Here is a 22,450-nt window from a genome sequence, read left to right on the forward strand (position 1 = left end):
GGAATTGCAGTTCCTGTAAGGACAGGAAAAGTTTCAAAACCTGACTATTATTATTCTCAGTCTGTCCATTAAAAGTAGCATTCTGAAAAACTTCCTAGGGACAGAGGTTTACAAACAGAGCAGCCTCGCTACAGGTTGATTTGGTTTTTATTCTCTAGATGCTAGCCTAGAAGATACATTATTTTCAATTTACCTCTTTGTAAAGATCTTCATTATTTACAAAACAATGCTGTGAAATACATATTTAGTAACTGACGTCCAGGATAGTAAATATACTATATGTTCATTTTACATTTCATTCTTCACAAAACTGACCTGAAATTCTGGACAGTGTGGCGAATACTGGTAAGAAGACTCATTGCCGTTGAGCGAGCACCTGACTCTTTTGAGAATCTGCGCATCAGGCCGTTAGGCTCAGATGAAGTACAGAAGTGCTTGGAAGACTGTGTGGCTTCTCTCTGCTCTGAGGCTAGAAGGGTCTCCATACGCTTTGTCATACATGTTACACGTATAATGCATAAGCATGTCCATTACAGTTGTTTGGAAATAGTTTTATTTTTTCCCTGAAGTTGCTTTGGAATTAAGAACAATAATCCACACCAATGCTTGTTTCATAATTGTGCATTTCAGCTCCCTACTGTCCACACATACTTGTTTAGGAAAACACGGACGGGTGTATGGAGATGGGTTCCCAGGTGTATGGAGATGATGATTTTGTGTGATCACGTCAACTGTAAAACCATCACAGCCTGACAGCGGGCTTAGCACCTGGCGTCCGCAGAAGAGGGCTCAGCATAAAGTGGTCTTTCTGCTTTTATGTCGCAAACAGCTTGTACAAGTGTTGAGCCCTAACGGGCACAGAGCTCCTGGAAGCAGCCAGTGGCATGCCATTCTGACACCACGCGGAGCAGCCCCAGAGGGCTCAGGGTTAGCTGTCACTCTGAGAAATCTGGTAATGGCCCTTCAGGATTCCGAACGAATTCACCCGTAGCTGCCAAACAGCCGAGTGAATAAAGAACAGTGGGTCTTCTCTGCGGATACAGCACGACGCACGCTTGCACTTAGCGAGTCGGGGACACAGTCAACCAGTGTGCAACGAGCGTGCTCCGCACACAGGGTGCTGGGGTGGGCCGAGACACCCACCCCAGGTATGCATACACGTACGATCCCCCAAGATCTCTCAATTCAAACCCTTTAGGAAATTACATACTTCCTCCGACCTTTCTCTCTCACATTTCAAATTCCCGTTCAGAATTACCTGGGGATGTGCTCAAACAAAACTCGGAATCTGGTTTTATGCTTTCTAAACATTTTGGATTTCTCATTCCCCCAGGACACTATTATTTACCCTGATCGTGGTCCAGTTCACTGTCCTTATTGCCAAATGGCTTCTTGAGTATTTTTAAAAATAAACCTTTAAAGAAAGATTACTTTCGACCATTAAGAATACTTTTTAAAAGGCCATTTACATGGGCAGTGCCCAAATGTGCTGTGCTGGGCCGTGGGGCTTCCCGGGTGAGGCCTCTGTGGGCTCAGTATGGTCAGAGCAGATGCGGTTCCTTCTCTTCCGGTGGGTGTCCTGGTTTCCATGACAACGGCCTCTCTGTCCTCAACATCCTTCTGAGGGTGAGGCTTGAGGCTTTCTCATCCTCCGTCCCCCTGCGGTCAGGCGTGTCCCTTCCTGCAGACCACGGTGGGCTCTGATCTCCTACTGTGGTCCCCCCCACCCCGCCGAGCCAGCACAGGTCGGCCACATCCCGTGTCCGCAGGGCACTGCCCTCAGGGTCCACCCCTCCATCTGACCCCTTCCCTTCTCACTGTGACCTGCGCCAGTTCATCCCCAGGTCGTGGGACCCTCTCCTCCCACCATCCAAGCTACAGGCACACAAACCTCCTCTCCAGGTCACAGCCCACCTACAACATGCATCAGCCCTCTCACACGTGTACAACCCTCTCACATACATGTGCACACGTCACCTCCCATGTGAACACGCATCCTCTCATACACTCTGTAATATCGGTGCTGTCGAGTGGAGCAACCGTTCCCTACTCGGCATCATGACGGGGCCAGGTTCCTCTGAAGTTCTCACCTAGTGTCCAGCTAAATAGCTGCGGTTCCTTTCCAATCAGACTTCCTGCTTGGGGTTAAGGTGCCTGCCGAGAAACTCCTGTTCTGCTCACATTACTGGGGGGCCTAAGGGCCACCCAGACTTCCCAGGCGGTGCTGGGGTAAAGAGTCCACCTGCCAATGCAGGAGACTTCAGGGGCCCAGGTTCAAGCCCTGGGTCGGCAAGACAGCCCTGAAGTCAAACAGACAGACCGTCACGGAGACACCTGGCACCTGGCGGACCCCCCACTTCTGCAGCCCGATCGGCCTTCTTTGGGAAGCCCTGGTGACTCAGTCGGTAAAGAATCTGCCTGCAACGCGCAAGACCCAGGTTTGATCCCTGGGTCAGGAAGATCCTCTGAAGAAGGCAATGGCAACCCACTCCAGTATTCTCGCCTGGAGAACCCTATGGACAGAGGCGCCTGAAGAGTTACGTCCACGGGGGTCGAAGAAAGTCAGACCCAACTGAGGTGACTTAGCACACCCACACAGGGGGAAACCCAGTGAGGTGCTTTAGAGAAAGGACCCCCACCCGACTGCTGCCACTTCCTGACTCTGGCCTGAGTGAGGAGCCCCGGCTCCTGGTGCCTCTGGAAACGGAGATGAGGGCGGATGGCCCAGTGGGTGTATTGGAAGGGTCACAACAGAGGGCTGGCCTCGGAGCAGGGTGGAGGTCCGTGCTGCGGGCTCTTGCTGCCCGTTGTTAGCGTTTTCTCCGCCTGCGGGCGCTGCCATCATTTCCACTGAGGCGCATGGAGGTCCTGCGTGCAGACAAACGCTGACGCTGTGGTTTAAGGTGCCACAGCTCAGCAACAGAAGTGCAAAGAGGAAGTGTCTGCGACAGAGGCAGGAGGCCCCGCCTGTCTGAGAGCAGGACCCCAGTTCTGCCCCCTGCTCCCGGCACCCCCTGGCCTGCAGCTTCTCCCCAGGGCCATCAGAGGGAGGGCGGGGGTCTCAGGTCGGTCCACTTGCTCCTCCTGGGACAGCACGCGGAGGGCAGACCCTGGAGGCTCAGGCCCGGAGACGGGTGCATCTACAGAGCGGTCATTGCCCTCGTCACATTCAGGTCTAAATACCTACCACCTAAGGACAGCCCTCTCCCGCCAAGACTACCAGGACGACGCTTGTGAGTCCCAAGCTGACGTGCTGACGTGCCAGCCTGTGGGAGTCACTCAAGGCACCTTCCCTAAAACCAGGGACGATCCTGTGGTGTTGGAACCGTTACTGCTTCCGTTATCCAGATGAGGACAGGGAAGGGCAGCTCGGCCTCACGGAAGTGTCACGGGCAAGATCCAGGGGAGGGCTCGGGTGCCGGGTGCTTCTCGGGGTCGCCTGTGGGTGGAGGCAGGACCTTGAGCAGGAATTTGGGTCTGCCCAGATCTGGGGCCAGGCTGCAGGCCCAGGGCAGGTTATGGTGGGAGCATGTCTGACCCGCCCCGCTGGGGTCCGTGCGGTGGCAGTGATGATGGTTAACAGCCATGGTTGAACAGAATCCCCAAGGCGCCCAGCCCCTCTGTGTCAGTGAAGGCCGCAGGGATCTTCCTTCCAACATCATCCAACCCAGCACTCCTCACGAGACTTCAGGACCAGAGTGCCCTGAGCGATCTGGTGCCTCTGGTTTTCATCCTCAAAGGAAAATCCCCGTGGTTATCTGATTTCAGCAAACAGCACCGAAACCGCGGGGGTCTGACAGTCCCGAGCACTCTGACGTTCACGCTGTAGACACCGAGGGGAAAGCCGGGTGAGCGGTCCTGGGGCTCTGTGGCCGGGCGGGACCGCAGTCACCCATGGGCGCTCGTCCCCAGGAGCCAGGCCTCCCTCCCCGGGGCCGTGTTCTGCCATTGCCGGGGCCCCCCTGCCACTCACGCCTCCTTTCTGCATCGCGCGGGACTCCCTGCCTTCCTCTTGAGAAGGCCGTGCAGGTGCTGAGCGCCCCGTCCACGCTCGCCGAGTCCCTCCTGCCTGCCCATGAGGGTCAGCAGGACGGCTCATCAGGGCTGGCCCTCGAGCCCCGGGAGGAGCTCCCAGCGGGGCCCGGACAGTCGCTGTCTCTGCCTCAGTCCTCGGGGGGCCTCGCCCGCGAGACCTCGGCAGCATGGCCGGAAGTGAGCGCCCTGCCTGTACAAGCTCTAAAGCCATGTCCGACTTGACGCTTCATGTTGGCCGTGAAGGTGCCTTGTGATGGGGAATTCTCTCTGTGGGACTGAGAGGTTCATAAACCAACGAGGACAGTGTCATCACCCAGAGGTACCTAATATCCTTATCCTTTCTCTCAGACATACTATGGGTCATAGGCACAATTTAATAACCAATCAAGTGGGGCTCAATAAAAATTACCACGAAGAGCTGGACACGTTCTTCCATTAATTTTCTCTGCCGAGTCTGGCTCTTGCACAGGGTCCTGAGCAGAGATTAACCGTCACCAGAGAGTGGGCACCGCTTCCAGGGTGGCGAGAGGCTGCCTGGGGCCGATGCTGAGTGAGCCTGGGAGGGTCCCTGCAGCCCCCCGTCCTCCGACGGAGGAAGGCTACGGGCCTCAGGGAGATGCTGCCCGGGGCAGAGTCCTGCTGCAAACGGAGCCAGGCCTGTTTGTGGGGCTGCCCGACGTGACCCGGGGCTCCGTGTGGAAGTGGGCACACATCTGTACAAAAGCACAGGTTCTGTACAGAAGCTCCTAACCCCTCAGGTCTGGACGGAGCTGCTGAATTTTATTTCCCAGAAGATGACGGCGATGGCTTTGACCTCTGACTATTGTTTTAGCGTCTCCCTTCTTCAAGGAACTGAAAGCCTGTGTGAGGCGTGGAAGGCAAATGTGCTGTGTGTGAAAACCCTCGCACAGACTTGACAGCTGGATTTCCTGGGTCTAGGAGACAGAGGGGCAGGAGGCCCGGACCCTCCAGAGAGGCCATCTCTCTCCCAGCATCCAGCCTCTGCCTCCTCGGAGGTCTCATCCACGGCGGGGCAGCTGCAAGGATACGGTGCTTAGAAGTTCACAACCTGCTCCCGGAGCTAAGCAGCACCTCCTCTGTTCAGATGCCCCCTGACTGCTCGGGCTCCAGAGGTCCCAGGCGGCAGAACAGAGGCGGGCCCCTGATTAGGTGGGTCCTCCCGGGAGTTAAGAGTTCAAGCAGGGGCCATGGAAACCCAGAAGAGAAAACCACACGAAGTGAACAGAAAGACGCCCGGTGGGGCCCACTCATCAGGAGGCGAGGCTACGGGCCAGGGCTCCAGGCGACCTCTCCAGCGGGGGGTCCAGGCTGAACCCCTGGCAAAAGGAGGCTGGGTGAGGGGCCCTCCCCCCGACCTCTCCAGCCATCAGTTCTAGCCGTGCTTTCTGGAATGTTCAGGACAAACGTAACCCCCATCTCTCCCTGTCTGGCCTTTCAAATGTGAAGACATGGTTATGTGTTCATCAAGACTTCAGTTCAGTTCAGTCGTGTCCGACTCTTTGTGACCCCACGAATGCCAGCACGCCAGGCCTCCCTGTCCATCACCAACGCCCGGAGTTCACTCAGACTCACGTCCATCGACTCAGTAACGCCATCCAGCCGTCTCATCCTCGGTCGTCCCCTTCTCCTCCTGCCCCCAGCATCACAGTCTCTTCCAATGAGTCAACTTACTTTTCCCAAAAATTCTGATGCCAGATTATGAGGACCTGAATTAAGGCAGTGGTGGCTCAGAGGTTAAAGCATCTGCCTGCAAGGTGGGAGACCCGGGTTCAATCCCTGGGTCAGGAAGATCCCCTGGAGAAGGAAATGGCAACCCACTCCAGTGTTCTTGCCTGGAGAATCTCATGGATGGAGGAGCCCGGTAGGTTACAGTCCACTGGGTCGCAAAGAGTCGGACACGACTGAGCGACTTCACTTTCACTTTAAGGCAGTGGCAAAAGGGACAGTGAGGAAGAGGAGAAACAGATCTAGGCACCCAATAAACCTGTTATAGAAATGACATGTAAGAGGCGAGACATTTCCGGTTTCCGGTTTGAGAGAGACACTAGCAAAAGGAGACGAGCTGTGCAGCAACGGTGGGCCTCTGCCCTCGCCCGAGAAGACTCGCTTCCTCGCGGCGGTCTCAGGGGCACGCAGGTGGTGGGCGTGTCTCTGCCGGGACAGCCACGCCCCCAGGAGGCTTCCTTTTGTTTCTTGACGCCGCAGCCGCATGGGGCCTCAGCGTCCTCCTCTGCTCCCTTTCTAGCCGCTGGCCAAACCATGAGGAGACCTTCGGGGTCCATCACGGGACAATACGCTCATTTCTTTGGGGCTTCCCTGATGGCTCAGATGGTAAAGAATCTGCCTGCAGTGTGGAAGACCCAAGCTCGATCCCTGGGTGGGGAAGATCCCCTGGAGGAGGGAATGGCCACCCACTGCAGTATTCTGGCCTGGAGAATCCCATGGACAGAGAGGAGCCTGGCAGACTATGGTCCATGGAGTCAAAAAAAGTCGGACACAACTGAGGGACTAATCACCCACACACACACAAACACACACACAACAGCTGGGAAGGTCACTTCCTCCATGAAAGGTGGGTCACGGAGCCTGGGAGGTGTAGGGTCTAGGGGGCCCGAGAGGAGGGGAAGACAGACTGGGCATAAGACACACACACACACACACACACACACACACACACACACGAGGAGGAGGCCTGGCGCTGAGCACAGACTCGAGGCCTGGGAGGAGCCCACGTCAGGCCCAGTCAGGCCCAGAGCCTGAGCCTGCAGCAGACACGCCCAAGTCAGGCCCAGAGCCTGAGCCTGCAGCAGACACGCCCAAGCCGCTGGGAAGTCAGGTTCCCAGCAAAGAGGAGACGGCCGCTGACCCCTCTAGGGGAACCAAGCCCTGGCCTGCGGCTGAACTTAGCCTGGGGGGCAGGGAGGAGGCCCATTTCTGAGCGGGGGGCAGGGAGGGGCTCCCATTTCCAGCAGCATGACGGAGCTGGCAAGACGGATCTCAAGGTGAAGCCTGCTTCAGGAGGAGTGAGGCGGTCCATCCACAGCCCCCAGAAGGCAGACCTGAGGTGCTCGACGCTGCTCTGCCCGCCGTCGAGTCCCAGCTGTGCACTGACGTTTTCTTCAGCGTTTGTCTCGGGTGAGAAAAACGCCCAGGTGTCTTGGGCACACTCAGCAGCGGCAGCGCTGAGTTCTCCTTGTTTGTCTCTGTCCAGTGAAAGGCGGGTGCCCCCGGACGGACACCCCGGTGAGGCCACGTCACGGGCTGGGCCAGGGGTCCCAACACGGCCCAGCTTGACCCCCGGGTCCCTGAGTCCTTCCATCTGGATCCCAGCGCTGGACTTCCCGGGCAGGCTGGGTCCTCTCAGGCCAGCGCAGGAAGAGCTGTGGGTCATGTGTGCACGTGTGTGACCGCGTGTGCGATGCACGCGCCTCCGACCAGGGCCGTGGCATCTGCCGCACGCGGGGCAGTTTTGGCTGCACAGCAGGAGGGGAGGTGCCCCCGGCTCGCTGGAGAGAGGGGGTCTCCACCTCAGGTTCCAGCGTGAGACCGACTCCCACTCACCTTCTTTGTTCCTACTGGCTTCCTGGCCAGGCTCATTCACACCTTTAATAAACCCAACTGGACATCTTTATCAGGCTTCCCAGGTGGCGCAGTGGTAAAGAGCCTGCCTGTCAGGGCAGGAGGCGTAAGAGTCGTGGGTTTGATCCCTGGGTCGGGAAGATCCCCTGGAGGACAGCAGGGCAGCCCACTCCAGTCTTCTTGCCTGGAGAATCCCATGGACAGAGGACTCTGGCGGGCGGGCTACAGTCCACGGGGCTGCAGAGAGTCGGACACGCCTGAGCGACGGAGCGTGCCCGCATGCACAGATGTCCTTCAGCTAGGCTCCTGACAAAGCTGCTGGACGGAGCTCAGGCCACACCCAGCACGGCCCTCCCCAGGGGGCCCCTCTAGTGTGCCCAGCTTTCCTCACTGGTTGTTTACCCCACAGCCTGTGAGAAGAGGTTGGTTTACTCAGTGAGACATTTATCTGAAGGCGCTTTCATTCTGCTTCCCTAGGTTTGCTTTTGAAGATTCTGTTTAAAAGAAATCGCTGGAATCTATATTCTTGGTCAACAGCAGTTCCTTGACTCCCCAGAGAGACACCTTCAAGGAAGAGACCAGCAACGCCTGATGCCCCGAAGTGCCGGGAGCCACCTGTTTGCAGTAGGTCCAGGATTTTACAAGACCAAGGTGGGTACCTTGGCCAGTGTTCCCTGAACCTGCCCTGAGCCCTCAGTGACCACTCACCCGATTCTGCCACCCGCCAGCCCTGCTCCCTGTGGCCCTGTCACGGCCGACTCAGGGCCTGACCCAACTTTCTCTGATTCCCGAGTCAGGATTTGCTCAGCAAGACGCAGACCAGGACGGACAAGGCGAGTCCCCCAGGCCGCGGGGGCTCTGTCCCCATGAAGGAGCTGCCAAGCACCCATCACTGCAAAGACGCATTGTCACCCCTGGCTACCAGTGTGGTGACTATGTCTTAGCGAGAAGATTCCATGAGTGATTATGACCAACCTAGACAGCATATTAAAAAGCAGAGACATTACTTTGCCAGCAAAGGTCCATCTAGTCAAGGCTATGGTTTTCCAGTGGTCATGTATGGATGTGAAGGTTGGACTATAAAGAAAGCTGACCGCCAAGGAACTGATGCTTTTGAACTGTGGTGCTGGAGAAAGACTCTTGAGAGTCCCTTGGACTGCAAGGAGATCCAAACAGTCTATCCTAAAGGAGATCAGTCCTGGGTGTTCATTGGAAGGACTGATGCTGAAGCTGAAACTCCAATACTTTGGCCACCTGATGCAAAAAGCTGACTCATTTGAAAAGACCCTCATGCTGGGAAAGATTGAGGGCAGGAGGAGAAGGGGAAAACAGAGGAGGAGATGGCTGGATGGCATCACTGACTCAGTGGATGTGAGTCTGAGTGAACTCCGGGAGTTGGTGATGGACAAGGAGGCCTGGCATGCTGCGGTTCATGGGGTTGTGGAGAGGCGGACACGACTGAGCGACTGAGCTGAACTGAACTGGAAGCTGTGCAGCCTGCTCTTGGGTGCCCCTCCCATGTTTCATTCTTGGCCAGCAGGTGGTGGCTGGTCTTAGGTGAGCTCGGTTGCCCCTGTCATTTCACGAGGGACACATACCGCTGTGAAAAATTAAGAATTCAGTCCGCAAGGCTGCAAAGAGTTGGACACGACTGAGCTGAACTGACTGAGTGCTACCGCGTACAGTGTTCAACCCAATTTCTTCCTCAGAAAATCAACATGCTGGCGCCTCAGGAAAGCCGGCGTTGGCCGTCATGGGGTCAGGCGGTTGGGGGGGGCACATGGAACCCACGTCCCGTGGGAACACGCCACCCGGCCCGGGAAACACCACAGCTCCTGCTTCCAAACGCGCGTCCGGGGCCTTTTGTGTTGCCTTCGTCCTGATGAGTGAGCCTGCCCACGAGAGTCTCTGCCAAGAGACTGTCTCTCCCACAGGTTGGGAGACACACCTGGAGACGCCAGGGGCGGGGCGGCGGGCCCGCGGGGACGTGGACGCCTGTGGGCGCTGGGGCGGGTCAGGGCCGGGGCCTGGTGACGCCAGGGGCGGGGTGGCGGGCCCGCGGGGACGTGGACGCCTTTGGGTGCTGGGGCAGGTCAGGGCCGGGGCCTGGTGACGCCAGGGGCGGGGCGGCGGGCCCGCGGGGGTGCTGCCTTGGGGATGTGGAAGCCTATGGGCGCTGGGGCGGGTCAGGGCTGGGGCCTAGAAAGGACAGGGGTGCATGGCCCGGCACCCAGATGAGCCTCGAGGCCCTTGGGACACGAGTCCCCCTCCTGCAGTGCCCCGGACGGGTCGAGGAGGGGTCAGGACGGGAGAAGGGATGGGGCGGGGGCCCAGGATTCGGGAATGTGCAGCCTTCTTCTCGTTGGTTCTGGGCTCTGCTGACCCCGGCTGTGGCCTGAACGCTGACCCACCCTTCCTCTTGGCCCTCCTGACTTTCAGCCACTCCAGGAACCATCAGTCCAGGACACTGACAACAGAGACTCCCAGGAAACCCGCCAGGAGCTGGAACCGCGGAGGGGAGCGTGGGCTTGGAGGACGTGCCATCTTGGGCGGGGGGCCCTACCCTCCCAGCGGCTCCTGGACCAAGGGGACCATGAGTAGGGACCCCCGTGGGTGAAGCTGCAAGTGGCACACGGTGACACACAGAGGCTTTGAGGGTTCTGGGGTCAAGTCTCAGATTAGCTAAGGTTTTCTTGTTCAACCCAAACCTATCTGAGACCCCAACTGTCCACAAGACGAGGGACAAAGACCACAACCTCAGGAGCCAGAAGAGGCCGAACAGCCCAGTAGAGGTGGAGCCCACAGGTTGAGGTGACCAGCAGAGACCCCGAGCCGGTGCCCTGGGATCCCTCATGAGGAAGCACCTGATGGAGGAGGCGTGGGCCACCCCGCCCAGCTCTGAGCCCGGCGTCGCAGGAATGATGTCCCATGCGAGGGCACGCGTAGATGTGTGTATCTGTGTGTGCGGGAGCACCGCCCTCAGGGTCCCCGCCCACGTGCAGTGCTGAGCTGCTCCTGGGGAGTCACCTGCTTGGGCACAGCCCCACCCCCGTCCCGGCCTCGGGGGACGTGGAACAGGGGTGGTCTGTCCCGGGTCCTCGGCCATGAGTGTCTGTGGGGACTGGCACCTGGGCCTCTCGGCTCAGCCCTGGAGGACCTGCTCACACGTGCTCAGAGCAGCCCAGCCTTCCCGTGGGTGCCACCCGGGCCCCTCACCCTCACCTGTATCTCTTGTATGATGCCGGCAAGGAGCCCCCTGGAGCCAAAGCGGGCAGAGGAGAACCAGGGGCTCCGACCCCCATGTGGCTTCAAGGAGTTGGTGCGACGCATCCCTTGGCAACCGAGACGCACATGCAGGCCCTTCCATCTCCCCGTCCTCACTCGCCTCCCCACACCCACGCCCACCTCTGGCGAGAGGCCTCCCTGCCCGACACTTGTGGGGTGACTGCTCTTTCTTAACCCCTAATAAATGACCTCTGCAATGGCTCTGAGCCGTCGCACAGAGGGAGCCGGCAGCAAAGAGGAAACAAGCCTGCAATAAACATGGGGTGTGGGACGAACGGTAAAGATCAGAATAGTTTGAATGAACGCATCGAACAACTGTAGGGTTTTCAACTATCAGCTCATTAGAAAAGGAGGCTATTTTTACAAACAACTTGGCGTCTCCGCCTTCACATGTGCTGCAGACAGTGCGGCTGAGAACACGCCTCCTGTGCTGACCTCCCTGAGCAAGGGGACAGGCCGGCCGGAAACCACACGGTCACCCAAGGCGCTGTGCAGGGTGTGAGCTTCCCCGCGCCTTGGGGCCTCCTCGGGGGCTCTGTCGCTCCATCCTGGGCGCCTCCTGGGCAGCACAACGCCTCCGCAGTCCTCAGGGACAGTGAGGCGCAGTCTGTCCTGTCTCGGTGCGGGCAGCGGCCTCTGACGTGCGCTCTCCATGCCCACCCAGCTCTCTGACTTCCTCCTCCAGGCAGGCACCCCTCCTTCTTCTGCTGGCTCTGAGCCCTGGTGGAGCTCCCTGGGCCTCCCGTTGGATGTCCTGACTCTCGGGGTCCTAAGAAGGGATCCCCAGCGTGCTTACGTGGTTCCTTTCTCCTGATGGCTGTCCACCTCTCCACCCACCCGCTTGGTTCTGCAGCCAAGTCCAAGCCCCGGATCCTTTCTGATGGAGGTGCCCTTCAAGCAGGACACCACCAACGAGTGGACCCCTGTAGATCTGGGTCCTGGGTCCCCTGGGGTCGTGGGAGTGCTCTGACCCCTTGCCCACCGGCTCCGGGCGGTCCAGGCCAGTTCTCTGTAGGCCTGTGTCCCCCAGTCTCCCTCCGGGGGACCCCAGAGCCCCATTTAGGTTTGGGGACGGGGAGCCTCACCAGTGGAGTGGAAGGAAAACACTGGCCGCTTCCTTCCCAGGCCCTGGATAGGGGCTTCCCTGTCTCCTGCAGCCCGCACGCCCCGACCGCCCCCTGCAAGCCCCAGGGCACCGACCTGCCCCGGCCCTGGACGTGGGCTCAGGGCTCCCTTCCCATGGGCCTCTCAGTGTTGGGGAGAGTCAGGGAAATGATGCGGAACCCAGAGCACACGGACGGCCTGGGGGCTAAAGGGGTGAGTCTCCCCCAGGACAGCAGGGTGAGACCCCAGGGCAGGCCGCACACAGAGGAAGCCGACCGTCTGTGTGGGACCAGGGCCGGCGGGGCTCCCGGAGGGTTGGTGAGGGCCTCTTCAGAAAGAAAATTCAGGACGATCACCAACTATTCAGGCTTATTCTCTATTTTTGTCCCTCTCTGTCATGCTGGACAGTGGTGGGACCGCCGGCATGAACCTCTCCTCCAGTCTGAGAGGCAAACTCGCCGAGGTGTGAGTGCGTGCCGACACGGGAGGCAGCCTCCTCCCAGCTCCTCTGCTGACGGCCCTTCGCGTGTTGGTGGCGTGGGCAGGGAGCTGGGGAGCCTGCTCCAGAGCCTCCTCTCCTGAGGAATTCTTCAACCTCTTGCCTCCTGGAATCTCCCATCCATCCCCCCACGTCTCAGAGGCCTCGCTAATCTACTGTCTAACTGGACCAAGAGATACGTTAGACCCACTACTAAGGAGGTCGCACGTCAGCCAATTAACCCATAGGTGTCTGTTCAGGTGTTTTTGCGTCCTTGTGAGCCCAACGCGCTCCGTCGAGCCGTGGGGCTGTGAACACGAGGGACGCGGTTCCCTTTCAAGGGAAGCAGGCAGGCAGCCGTCCACACGAACGGCCGCGGCAGGGGACTCGCGGGCACGGCTGTACCAGGTGGACTGGGCTCCTGGGGCCTGGAGGCGAGGACGGTGCCCGGGCTCAGACTCATTCCCAGGACTGCTTCCTCACCAGCCCCTCACTGCCACGGGGGCCCTTCCTGTCACGACCGGCTCCAGACGCCACCATCCAGTGGGCCACGCACGTCACCTTCCTGTGTCCTTGGCTACCTCCCAGCTGGGTCTCCTTGGTCCAGAGTGAGGGCCGGGGTGTGGGGAGGGCAGGGCTGGCGAGCGGCTGGCAGCTCCTCTTCCCGCCCATCTAACAACGCACAGATATCAGCATGCATGAGTGAAGGCCTGTCTCGTGGGGAAGCACATGGCACCCTCGGCAGAGTCAGGGCTCAGCTCTGTTGCCTCCAGAACAAGAAATGCTGGCGCCCAGCCCCCAGGTTATGGACCGAGTCTGTGTCCCCCTGGACGCGTCTGGTGAAATCCCCACCTCTGTGAAGGTGTTTGGAGGTGGTGCCTTTGGGAGGCGATGGGGTCAGTGCTCTGAATGAGGAGACCCCAAAGAGTTCCCTCACTCTTCCCGCCGGAGGACACGGCGAGAAGACGGCCGGCTGTGAACCAGGAAGCCGGCCCCGGTCAGACATCAATCTGCTGGCAACTAGGTCTCAGCCTTCCGGCCTCCAGAACTGTGAGAAATGAGCGTTTGATGTTTAGACCAAGTAGACTGTTCTGTTGTTGCTGTTGCAGCAACCTGGGTGGACCGAGACCTGCCAGCGCCTTAGACTGTGGCCTTTTTGGAAGCGAGATTGTTAGGTCAAAGGGTGGCCCTGATCCAATACGACTGCTGCTCTTACAAGAAGGTGCACTGTTTGAAGACAGACACAGTGTTGACGTGGGCAGAGGACGGAGGGGAGCACCAAGGATGATCAGGGGCACCCAAAACCGGAGGGGTGAGGAAGCAGCCTGCTGAACAGACACGGCTCCAAAGGAGATGCACAGATGGCCCACGGGTGCTCACCACCGCCCATCGTCAGGGAGATGCAGGTCAGACCGCCACGAGGCAGCGCCTCTCCTGCCAGAATGGCTGCTATCCTGATGATATGAAGTAGCAAGTACCAGCGAGGATGTGGAGAAACGGGAGCCTCCTGCACTGCTGTGGGGACGTAAGGAGGCGCAGCCTCTGTGGAGGACAGGATGGAGTCCCTAAGGATCAAGAAATGGGGCCACATATGAGCCAGCAATTCCACTCCTGGGTACACATCCGAGGAAAACAAAAAATCTAATTTGAAAAGTTACACACATCCCTGGGCTCCCCTGAGGGCTCAGCGGAAAAGAAAGTGCCTGCAATACAGGAGAGGCACATTCCAGCTCTGGGTCGGGAAGACCCCCTGAAGGAGGGCGTGAGGACCCACTCCCATTCTTGCTCGGAGCATCCCATGGACAGAGGAACCCGGAGGACTATGGTCCATAAGGTCACAAGTTGGGCACGACCGAAGGGACTGAGTGCTCACATACACACACACACACACACACGCATGCACGCACATGCACACACACACACACACAGGATGCACTCACGCACACACATGCACGCACATGCGCACGCGCACACGCACACACGCACGGACACGCACACACGCACCCGTATGTTCACTGCAGCAGTAGTCACCGTAGCCAGGATATGGAGGCAACCGAAGCGTCCAGCCGCAGAGGCTGGGTCCAGAAGATGCGTATAAACATACATGATGGAATACTGCTCAGCCATGAAAAAGAAGCCATGCCATCTGCAACAGCACAGACGGACTTCGAGGGCATTATTGAAAGTGAAGTGGGCCAAAGACAGCTACCTTAGGGTCGCTTTTATGTGCAGAATCTAAAAAAGATTCAGAGAAACAGAGAACCCTCAGAGAAACAGAGTACGGAGGCTGGTGAGGGTGGGGGTGGGGAGTGGCAGCTGCCTGTCGATAGGGACGAATTTGAGTCAGCAGATGATTACGTTCTGAGAACTAACGTACAGCATGGTAACGTGAATAACACTGTATTAAAAGCCTGAAATTTGCCGAGAGAGCAGGCCTTAAGCGCTCTCACCACGGAAACCAACAGCCCCAGATGGTCGTCTTCTAGAGCTTTCAGAGCGACCTGGCCCGGCTGACACCTGCGCCGCAAAACGCCCCCAGGACCGTGAGAGAAGCAGGTTCTGCTTCTGTTTAAGTCACCCGGTCTGTGCGCTTCATTACAGGATCTCTGGGAGACAGGCAGAGAAAGAAACCTCTGCAGCACGTGGCTGTTTACTGAGTGATTTTGTGATGCACACAACCAGCTGAAAATCCAGTCAGACTCAGCTGGAATTCCTGAAGGGACGTTAGTGCTGGGATTCCTAAATGAAAACGGTTTACTTAGTTATTTAAAATTTAAACCGTCTAATATGAAACTCCCCTCTCACCCCAAGAAGCGTTCTTGGTTTGAAAAGCCCACAGAAGAAAATTAAGTAAGAAAAGATGACCAAAACCAGGAACTATTCTGTTGGACATTTTTCAGAACATCCTCATGGTGCACGAACCCAGGGTGACCCTCAGGGGCAAGGTGCTGGGGTCAGAGAACATGGGTGAAGATGCCAAGACTCAGCTTCACGGGGCGATGTGCCAGAACCCCCCACCTCCCGAGGCCCTCAGGACACAGCCATCCGCTGGGGTCTGGGTCCCACCTGGGCTCCCCCACCAGGGGCTGCGTCCCAGGCGAGGACAAGCTTTCTGGAGCAGATGCCTGGAACCGCAGCCAGCTGCACCGTCCTGAGGCTGGGCTGGCCCCCGCGGCTCTGGTGTCTCTTGAGAGGCTGGCCCGTGCTGGGGGCTTGTGTCACAGGTCCCCCCCACACCTGTCAGGCCCCCCATGGGCCGGTCTCTACTGGCCACAGCCCCAGGGCGAGCATTTCAGGCCCCACGGCCACAGGGAGGCCTCTGGGGGCCCTCACCCCCATCAGGTCCACACACATGTAGAACAGCTGAGCCCCAAGACCAGGGGGAGACCCTGGGCAGGAGGCCCCCCACTGCAGGGTCAGCCCCATCCCCAGCTTCGCTCCCACCGCAGAGGGCGCTGTCCTGCTTGCAAGCTTGTCGGCCCCAGAGGACCCGACTGCGGCCACTCCTCCTGGGTCACACAAGTGCATACCAAGCCTCTTCTTCCCGAAGTCCAGGCAGGTTTGGCTCAGGGAGGCCGTGAAGTGAGGGGCTCTGGGCACCAGGGCCCTGCTCTGCCTGTCCTTGAGGGGCCGCCAGCACGGGGTCCTTGAGGAGGCTGAGACGGGCAGCGGCTATGGCCTCCGAGCTCAGAGTGACCCCTGGCTGGGCCCTCAGCGGAGTCACCAGGGGCATCTGGGGAGCTAGTGTGCAGAGCCCCCCGGCCTCTGGCATCTGGGGGCTCAGGACACGGCCGTGGGAAGAGATGGGTCAGACTGGACGAGATGTGGGGGCAGAGACACGGACGCTGGCTCTGTGGGAGGGGTTGCAGGGGGACCCCTGGAGGCCGAGAGAGGACCCTGGGGGCTGAGAGGGGACCCCGGGGGCTGGGAAGGGACCCTGGGGGCTGAGAGGGGACCCTGGGGGCTGAGAGGGGACATTGGGGGCTGAGAGGGGACCCCGGGGGCTGGGAAGGGACCCTGGGGGCTGAGAGGGGACCCTGGGGGCTGAGAGGGGACCTCGGGGGCTGGGAGGGGATGCCGGGGGCTGAGAGGGGACGCTGGGGGCTGAGAGGAGACCCCGGCGGCTGAGAGGGGACGCTGGGGGCTGAGAGGGGACCTTGGGGGCTGGGAGGGGATGCCGGGGGCTGAGAGGGGACCTGGGGGACTGAGAGGGGACGCCAGGGACAGGTCTGCCCCATCACCGGTTGTGCGGGTTACTGGGTCTGGGCTTTTTGCAGGACGTACGCCTGCAACCCTGTGAGGGGGCCTCTGGGGTCGGCTGCTTCTGCTAGGGGTCCCCCCCCGGGAGTCCATGGGCTTGTCTCACGAGGAGAGGCGGGAACAGGCAGTGGGCGGGGCTGCTCCTGTGCAGGGCCAGCGCTCGGGGAGCAGTCGCAGCCATGCACGCCGCCAACATGCCACCTGTGAGCCGCACTGCCGGACACGGGGAGTCACACAGTCTACAGGGCAGGGAGCGCTGTCTCGAGCTGCTCTGTGAGGCGGACGGTCCCTGCGTCATCGTGGTTAACGGGGGGAGGAGTTCAAGAGGGAGTGGGCAGGGCTCAGGAACCCTCCCCGACGGAGGGCTCACTGGATCCAGCTGGGGAGGGGGTGCCGTGCGGTGCCTAGACTGGGCCCCGTTAGTGCGCAGACCCCGGGCTCCCTCCCTGACCTCCATTGCCTGAGCGGCCGGAGCTCTGCCTCCAGCTCTGGCCTCGGTCTTCCCTGGAGTCCTGGGCTGGGCCCCATGGAGGTCTGGCACCCCCGCCCAGCCCCCCTTGGTCTGCGGCACGAGTCCCAGACGGCACCCTGACTCTGCCCTCTTAACCCGCATCCATCCTGCCACTCACAGGCCCACACCCTCCATCCCTCTGGTGCTGCGGCCCGGCTCCCTGGCTCCGGCCGCGTAGACGCCACCTGGGCATCCTGGCTCAGACAGCCCATCTCAGCCTTGACCGCGGCAGCAGCATGGAAGGTCCACATGGTACGCACTCTAAACCTTCAGCCTGCTACTGAGAGGCCTGCAGGGCTGGCCAAGGGTGGGCCCTGGGGAGTTGCCAGCTGGGGGTGGCCAGCTCCTGAGGGACCCCTCCCATCGTACCCTGCACTCCAGAGTCAAGGTCAGAGTTGAGGCTCCCGGGGAGGGTGTCAAACCTGGAAAGAATTTAGATCACTCACAACTGATATGTGCTTATTTACAAAGGCTTGCTTACCAACAGTGCCCTGAAACTTCATTTTAAAAACTGAAATTATAAAAATAAACCATTTTTAATTGAAAAAGAATGTTCAAATGTCAGGTCATTAAAGCATTTTCTTTTGTCTGTTATCGTCATAACACCTATTTAAATTTTAACTTTTTACATTTATGTATTTGGTTCTCAAACTAAGCCTGATATATTATTGTTAAGTTTATTTTCACAAATTATGCATTTTTACATAATTAATTTAAAGCCAATTTAAAAGTATGCAGCATACTTTTAAAGGGTAGTAAAGCAGGGTAGTAAAAATTTAGCTTTATATATATATTATCAATATTTAAAGGATAATAGTAAATAAATTTTATAATTAAAAGATGCTCACTCCTTGGAAGAAAAGTTCTGACCAACCTAGATAGCATATTCAAAAGCAGAGACATTACTTTGCCGACTAAGGTCCGTCTAGTCAAGGCTATGGTTTTCCTGTGGTCATGTATGGATGTGAGAGCTGGACTGTGAAGAAGGCTGAGCGCCGAAGAATTGATGCTTTTGAACTGTGGTGTTGGGGAAGACTCTTGAGAGTCCCTTGGACTGCAAGGAGATCCAACCAGTCCATTCTGAAGGAGATCAACCCTGGGATTTCTTTGGAAGGGCTGATGCTAAAGCTGAAGCTCCAGTACTTTGGCCACCTCATGAGAAGAGTTGACTCATTGGAAAAGACTCTGATGCTGGGAGGGATTGGGGGCAGGAGGAGAAGGGGACGACCGAGGATGAGGTGGCTGGATGGCATCACGGACTCGATGGACGTGAGTGTGAGTGAACTCCGGGAGATGGTGATGGACAGGGAGGCCTGGCGTGCTGCGATTCATGGGGTCGCAAAGAGTTGGACACGACTGAGCGACTGAACTGAACTGAACTGAGACACCAACCGGAACTGTAACAAATTCTTTTACGTAAAAAGTTGCCTCTTTCCCCATATATTATACAGAAACAAACTGACTTTTAAAAAATCTTTTTTTTTTTTTTTTTCGGATTCCAAAGAAAAGGTTTTATTGCTGTTTAGTCACTAACTGATGCCTGACTCTGCGACCTCATGGGTTGTAGCCTGCCAGTCTCCTCTGTCCATGGGATGTCCCAGGCAATAATACTGGCGTGGGTTGCCATTTCCTTCTCCAGGAGATCTTCCTGCCCTAGGGATTGAACCTGAGTCTCCTGCATTGCGGGCAGATTCTTTACCACTGAGCTACCAGGAAAGCCCTATTACAGAGTCACGATTCCAAAGAAAACAAGGCTTTAATGCTGTTGCTGTTGTTTAGTTGCTCCGTCATGTCCAGCTCTTTGTGACCCCGTGGACTGTAGCCTGCCAGGCTCCTTGGTCCATGGGGTTTTCCCGGCAACAGTACTGGAGTAGGTTGCCATTTCCTTCTCCATTAAAATCCTTTCAGGGGAAAAACAGTCTTCTCTAGAAATTGTGTTGGAAAGCTGGACACCTACGTGCAGAAGAACCAGGCTGGACCCTCATGTTGTACCAGATACAAACGTTAACTAAGGTAAGAGGAAAAACTATAAACAGAGGAAAAGCTGAGGAAGAGTCTTCATGACACTGGATTTCCTGCATACGACACCAAAAGCCGAGGCAACCAAGGATGAACAGATGAATCTGACTTCATCCAACAAAAACTTCAGTGCATCAAACAGCACCCTTACAGAAGTGAAGACACCCAGGGAACGGGCGAACATAACTTCAAGTCACGCATCCACCAGGGGTTAGTGTCCAGAATGAAGAACTACAGCTCACCACAACGTGAAACAAACAAGCCCATCCCAGAGCAGACAGAGCGGGAGAGCCTTTCTCCAGAAAGACACACCGATGGCCATCAGCACAGGCACAGATGCTCGAGGTCAGTGACCCTCAGGAAAACGCAAACCCAAGCCACAAGGAGACACCGTCTCACCTGTCAGGATGGCTACTAGGAAGCAAAGCAAACAAGGGTGAATTGCAGGGAGGGTGTGCAGAAATCAGAACCTCCACGCACGGCTAGCTGAAACGCAGACTGGTGCAACCACGGTGGAACACAGTCTGCTGATTCTCCAGAAAGCCAGGCATGGGATCACCGTGTTTGTGCGTCAGCCGCTCAGTCGTGCCTGACTCGTGCAGCCCCGGGGACCGTGGCCCGCCAGGCTCCTCTGTCCATGGGATTCTCCAGGCAAGAATACTGGAGTGCGTAGCAATTCCCTTCTCCAGGGAACCTTCCCGACCCAGGGATCGAAACCAAGTCTCCTGTATTGCAGGCAAATTCTTTACCATCTGAGCCAGCAGGGAGCCCTGGAATTACCATATGTTCCAGCAATTCCACCCTCATTATATACCACGTGCAACTGAAAACAAGGGCCCAGCAGACCCGAGGACCGGTGTTCACAGCAGCGGGAAGATGGGAGCAGGTCCAGGGGCCATCTACAGCGGAGGGATACATACAGACCATGGGATACGTGTTGTTTCTGCGGTTCAGTCATTAAGTCGTGTCTGACTACATTGGACTCCACGGACGGCAGCACACCAGGCTTCCCTGTCCTTCACCATCTCTTGGTGTTTGCTCAGATTCATGCCCATTGAGTCAGTGATGCCATCCAATCATCTCAAACTCTGCTGCCCTCGTCTCCTTTTGCCTTCAATCTTTCCCAGCATCAGGGTCTTTTCCAATGAGTCAGCTCCACGGAATACTACTGAGTCTTAATGTTGATGTGTGGCAAAACCAATACCATATTGTAAAGTAAAAAAAAAAATAATAATATAAAAAAAACACAAAAAAAACACACAAAAAAGGAAATTCTGTCACCCGCCACACCATGGGTGAACGCTGAAGACATTGTGCTCAGTGAAATGAGCCCGTCACAGAAGGGCAGATACTGAGCGATTCTACTCATAGAGGAGCTTTGGAAGCCCAGCAAAGCCCTGGGTCAGGCCCTGCACCCTTGGGGCTGCGTCCTGGGTCTCTGGGAGCGGCTGTGCCAGCGGGGCCGTCTTCCCACTGGTGCTGGCGCCTCTGCCCAGCTGAGCTCCGGCCCGCCCTGCCCCGTGGGCCTCAGTGTCTACGCCTGAGCCTCACATTGGCTCCTGTGAGGTGCCTGGGACCCCGTGGACGCCCAGGGAGTGAACCGTGGTGAAGTCCTGTGAGGCGCGGGTGGCCGGGGCCCCTGGGGCCCAGGAAAGGATGGGCTGAGCCAACGTCCCCGAGATCGAGGGTGTGTGCAGCGACCTTCTGAGGATGCCAAGGTCGGGACAGGCGTGTCTGAGAGCCGGGCGGCTCTGATGTTGTCAGGGTCCTCAAGCCCCAGGGAGGGAACTCAGCCAAGTCTCTGCTGAAAGGAGACGGGGCTGCGGCTTTCTGGAGCCGTGACACTGGCCCCTGGCCCGTCTTCCCCGCGTCCTGGCGGGGTCAGTGGGGGACGGAGGCTGCATAGTGCTGTCCGTTAAACGTGTCACAGACGTGTCTCTCAGTTCAGCCGACGAAAGGGCTTTAAAGTACGAGGCTAACTCAAATTGGATTTTAGAGACACAGAGTCTTAAACATTTGTACCAAACTAAGGGATTACACCCTTATCTTATCCTCAGAGAAGCCTTTGAAGAAGTGGTGGGGGGAGGGAGCTCAAATTTTAAACTGGGCCTCAAATGTGCTGGTCTGCGGTCCCCCTCCCCCCCAGGCAGGCTGCTGTTACCAAAAGGTAAAAAGTCTGACACTGTTGAAAAGAGGATTTGCATAAATTGCTTTCACCTGCTTCTCATACGCAGTTAATGAAATGCAAACAAAGGGGGTGAATTCCCAAAGCCCAGGACCCCAGCCCAGAGACCTCCTCCCATGGAGCCGGGGCGGCGGTGTCGCTGCTCTGCCCCGGGCCTTCCTCAGGGGGTGAGCTCGGCCTGGCGGGGGCCCCGTTGGTGGGGGCTGGACACCCAGCACGGTCACCACTGGGGTCCGGGCCCTGACGCGGGCGCCACCCCCAGAGGCTGCCCCAGCGCACAGGCGTAGAGTCTGGGTAGTCCCCAGCCTTGGAGAGCCAGGCGTCAACGCTGGGAAATGAAAATAAATGAGGAGGAGGAGACTTCAAAGGTGGGAGGTCAGTAATCACCTGGATTCACGAGTCTTTTGGAGTAGCTGCTGCTAAGTCGCTTCAGTCATGTCCGACTCTGTGCGATCCCATAGACGGCAGCCCACCAGGCTCCTCCATCCCTGGGATTTTCCAGGCAAGAACACCAAAGTGGTAGAAGCTTCACTGAATATAGTATTTGTTGTTGTTCAGCTGCTCAGTCGTGTCCGACTCTCTGCGACCCCATGGACTGCAGCACGCCAGGCTTCCCCATCCTTCACCATCTCCCGGAGCTTGCTCAAATTCATGTCCATGGAGTCAGTGATGCTATCCAGCCATCTCATCCTCTGTCGTCCCCTTCTCCTCCCGCCTTCAATCTTTCCCCAGCATCAGGGTCTTTTCTAATGAGTTTTAAGTAGAATGGGTTCCTAATTTACCTGTACTACCAAAATGACTTAAAAGCAGTATAAAAAGTCACTGTTCCAACTTCAGCTGTCTAACGTAGAGCACTGTATTTTTCGTTTCCCCCTCTGTCCATCTCTGAACTCCCAGGCATTGCAGGAGGAAGCTGAAGGTGCTAGGCTTCTGGTGCAGACCCGTGTGGGTGCCTGCTGGGTCCACGGCTGCA

At 57.5% G+C, this 22,450-nt stretch overlaps 1 protein-coding gene across 3 annotated transcripts in view; it reads right to left on the reverse strand.

The window, feature by feature from the left end:
- Nucleotides 1–22,450, reverse strand: part of PTPRN2 (protein tyrosine phosphatase receptor type N2) — a 618,076-nt gene that overhangs the window by 132,212 nt on the left and 463,414 nt on the right. The gene's annotated exons all lie outside the window — the stretch shown is intronic.

The sequence above is a fragment of the Ovis aries genome, chromosome 4, assembly GCF_016772045.2.
Source record: "Ovis aries strain OAR_USU_Benz2616 breed Rambouillet chromosome 4, ARS-UI_Ramb_v3.0, whole genome shotgun sequence".
Taxonomy (NCBI): Eukaryota; Metazoa; Chordata; class Mammalia; order Artiodactyla; family Bovidae; genus Ovis; species Ovis aries.